The following is a 4,270-nucleotide window of genomic DNA, read 5'->3' as shown; positions in this document are numbered from 1 at the left end:
TGCAAATGCATAGGAATTAAATTATCTGATCCTGAACAATAATATATGGGTTAAAAATAAAATTATTCATTTTGTGAAGAGACGAAGACTGAGCGGCTGTGACCGCATTGCCAATCTCTGACCTCGATCAGCGGTTGGCTTCTCCATGTAGAACTCAGGAGTAGAAGACTCAGAATCAAGTCTTTTCTACTTCCCTCCTCCTGTTTTCTGCTTTGTGAGAAACCTTATTATCAAACTCCATGGCCAGCAACGTTACCAACAAGACAAATCCTCGCTCCATGAACTCCCGTGTGTTCATAAGGAATCTCAACACTCTTGTGGTCAAGAAATCTGATGTGGAGGGAATCTTTTTGAAGTATGGGAAAATTGTGGGCTGCTCTGTTCATAAGGGCTTTGCCTTCGTTCAATATGTTAATGAGAGAAATGCCCGGGCTGCTGTAGCAGGAGAGGATAGCAGAATGATTGCTAGCCAGGTTTTAGATATTAACCTGGCTGCAGAGCCAAAAGTGAACCGAGGAAAAGCAGGTGTGAAGTGATCTATAGCAGAGATATACGGCTCCTCTTTTGACTTGGACTATGACTTTCAATGGGATTATTATGATAGGATGTATAGTTACCCAGCACGTGTACCTCCTCCTTCTCCTATTGCTCGGGCTGTAGTGCCCTTAAAACATCAGCGTGTATCAGGAAACACTTCACGAAGGGGCAAAAGTGGCTTCAATTCTAAGAGTGGACGGCAGGGATCTTCCAAGTCTGGAAGGTTGAAAGGAGATGACCTTCAGGCCATTAAAAAGGAGTTGACCCAGATAAAACAAAAAGTGGATTCTCTCCTGGAAAACCTGGAAAATTTTAAAAAGGAACAGAGCAAACAAGCAGTAGAGATGAAGAATGATAAGTCAGAAGAGGAGCAGAGCAGCAGCTCCGTGAAGAAAGATGAGACTAATGTGAAGATGGAGTCTGAGGGGGGTGCAAATGACTCTGCTGAGGAGAAGGACCTACTGGATGATAACAATAATGAAGATCAGGGGGATGAACAGGTGAAAACCAAGGGAAAGGAAAGAAAAAGGTGATGGAAGGGGGCTCAGGGACACATGGAGTGCCTCTAACTCCACTCTATTTGTGCCTGTTTCTCACAACTGAAGTTGATCAAGGATGATGAAAAAGAGTCTGAGGAAGGAGAGGATGACAGAGACAGTGCCCAATGGTGAGGATGACTCTTAAGTACATAGTGGGGTTTAGAAATCTTATCCCATTATTTCTTTACCTAGGCACTTGTCTAAGATCAAATTTTTCACCAGATGCTCTCCCCTAGTATCTTCAGCACATGCTTACTGTTTTCCCTATCCTTGTCCTTCCCATGTTCATTAATTCATATTTCCCTGAGTCTAGTCCCATTTTCACTTCCTTTGACAGTCCTAGTACTTTTGTTAAGTCTTACCCTATAATTTTTGCTTTTGATTTTGATACTTCTTTATGACTTAATCATCAAAAGGATGTATGATTTTTATCAACTGTCTCCAAAATAATCTCTTGTTATGCAGGGAGTACAACTCTTTTCATTCATACATAAGTTCAGTAGTTGCTTCCCTAACTGCAAAGGCAATCTCATTGAGTAGTTCCTGAAAGCAGCTTTGAGTTAGAAGTTTGTGTGTTACACCCCAACATTAGTGTGCTGTGTGGGGCAGTTCAACACAAATCAAACAATGTTTTTTTATGAATGAGAGTTGGCATGTCGCATGCATCCTCTAGAAAAATAATTAGTGTTAGAGTCTTAATATTTGTTTTCTAAAGTTGATACTGTAGGTTGTTTTTGTGAACGGCCTGATATTTGGGATCTTTTGTCCTCAAACTAAACAAGTCCTTACTAAACCAGGAATTTGGAGAAAAGAAAACAATAAAATTATGATGAAAATTAAAAATGTTTTTGAATTGAATAATAATGACACAAGTTATCAAACCTCTGGTATACAGCAAAATAAGTACTAAGAGAGAAGTTTATAGTACTAAATGCCTATATCAAAAAGTCTGAAAGAGCACAAATTGAAATCTAATGTCATACTTCAAGGAACCACAGAAACAAAAACAAACTAAACTTAAAACTAGAAGAAGGGAAGAAATAAAGATCAGAACAGAATTAAATAAAATTCAAAGAAAAATTATAAAAGATCAATGAAACAAAAATCTGGTTCTTTGAAAAAATAAACAAAATTGGTAGACCATTAGCTAGATTAGTCAAGAAGAGAGAAGATGCAAATAAGCTCAATAGAAATATAACTGAAGACATTACAACTGACACCACAGAAAGAAAAAAGATCATTCAAGACTACTATGAACACCTTTATGCACACAAACTAGTAAACCCAGCACATATACATCACGGAATACTATGTAGCCATAAAAAAGAATGAGTTCATGTCCTCTGCAGGGACATGGATGAAGCTGGAAGCCATCATTCTCAGCACACTAACACATGAACAGAAAACCAAACACCGCATGTTCTCACTCATAAGTGGATGTTGAACAATGAGAACACATGGACACAGAGGGGAGAACATCACACACTGGGGCCTGTTGGGTGGTGGCAGTGGGGCAAGTTGAGGGACAGCATTAGGACAAATACCTAATCAATGCCAAACTTAAAACCTAGAAGATGGGTTGATAGGTGCAGCAAACCACCGGGGAACGTGTATACCTATGTAATAAACCTGCATGTTCTACTCATATATCCCAGAACCTAAAGTAAAATAAAAAAATAAAAATGGATAAATTCTTGTATTAAATTAGGAAGAAATAGAAACCTTGAATAGACTGATAACATGCATTGAGATCAAATCAGTTATTTAAAAATTGCCAAGAACTATAAGACTCAGGACTGTATAGATTCACAGTAGAATTCCACCAGACATTTAAAGAAGAATTGACACCAGACCTCCTGAAACTATTCCTAAAGATTGAGAAAGAAGGAATCCTTCCTAAATTATTTTATGAAGGTAGTATCACTTTGATGCCCAAAGCAGAGGAGGACACAACAAAAAACAAAACTACAGACCAATTTCCCTGATGAGCATAGGTGCAAAAATCCTAAACAAAACACTAGCCAATAAAATTCAATAGCACATCAAAAAGATAATTCATGATGATCAAGTGGATTTTATCCCAAGGATGTAGGGATGGTTTAACATGTTCAAGTTATAAATGTGATACAAACATCTAAACAGAAGCAAAACCAAAAACCGTATGATCATCTCAATAGATTCAGAAAAGCATTCAACAAAACCCAACACTCCTTTATAATAAGATCTCTCAAGTAACTAGGATAGAAGAGACCTAGGTCAAAGTAATAAAAACCATATAAGACAAACACACAGTCAACATTATACTAACTAGGGAAACGTTTAAAGCATTCCCCCTGAGAAAAGGAACAAGGCAAGGATGTCCACTTTCTCTACTCCTATTCAACATAGTTTGGGAAGAACAGTAAGCCAGAGTAATTAGGCAAGAAAAAAAGTTAAGGGCATCATACTTGGAAAAGAAGTCAAACAATCACTCTTTGCTGATGATATGACTGTATTTCTAGAAAATCCTAAATACTGCTCCCAAAGACTCTTAGATTTGATAAATTCAGTAGTTTCAGGTTACAAAATAAATGTACACAAATTAGTAGCACTGCTATATACCAACAAAGACCAAGTTGGGAAACAAACCAAGAATTCAATACCTTTTACAACAGCTGCACAAAAATAAAATACCTAGTAATATACATAAGCAAAGAAGTAGATTTCTGAAAGGAACTACAAAACACTACTGAAAGAAATCACAGATGACACAAACAAATAAAAATACAGCCCATGTTTATAGATCAGAAGAATCAATATTGTGAAAATGATCATATTGCCCCAAACAATCTCCAGATTCAATTCTATTGCCATCAAAATACCAACATCATTTTTCACAGAATTAGAAAAAAATTTAAAATTTATGTGGAACGAAAACAGAACCCAGATGGCCAAAGCAATGTTAAGCAAAAAGAACAAATCTGGATGAATCACATTACTGACTTTAAGGTATGCAACAAGGCTATAGTTACCAACCCAATATGGAACTGGTAAAAACGTAGACACATAGAGCAATGGAACAGACTAGAGAATCCAGAAATAAAGCTGAATATGTACAGCCAACTGATCTTTAACTAAGCAAACAAAAACATAAATTAGGGAATGGACACCCTATTTAATAAATGGTGCTGAGAAAACTGGCAAGCCACATATAA

At 37.0% G+C, this 4,270-nt stretch overlaps 1 pseudogene; it reads left to right on the top strand.

The window, feature by feature from the left end:
• The first annotated feature begins 224 nt into the window (after window positions 1-224).
• Window positions 225-1,221, top strand: LOC105719588 (heterogeneous nuclear ribonucleoproteins C1/C2-like; annotated as a pseudogene).
• Window positions 1,222-4,270: the final 3,049 nt, after the last annotated feature.

Source organism: Aotus nancymaae, unplaced genomic scaffold (genome assembly GCF_030222135.1).
Source record: "Aotus nancymaae isolate 86718 unplaced genomic scaffold, 86718_ANA_hifiasm-v0.15.2.pri h1tg000004l, whole genome shotgun sequence".
In the NCBI taxonomy this organism is placed as follows: Eukaryota; Metazoa; Chordata; class Mammalia; order Primates; family Aotidae; genus Aotus; species Aotus nancymaae.
The sequence above is the reverse complement of the archived record's forward strand: the minus strand, read 5'-3'. Positions and strand labels throughout refer to the sequence as shown.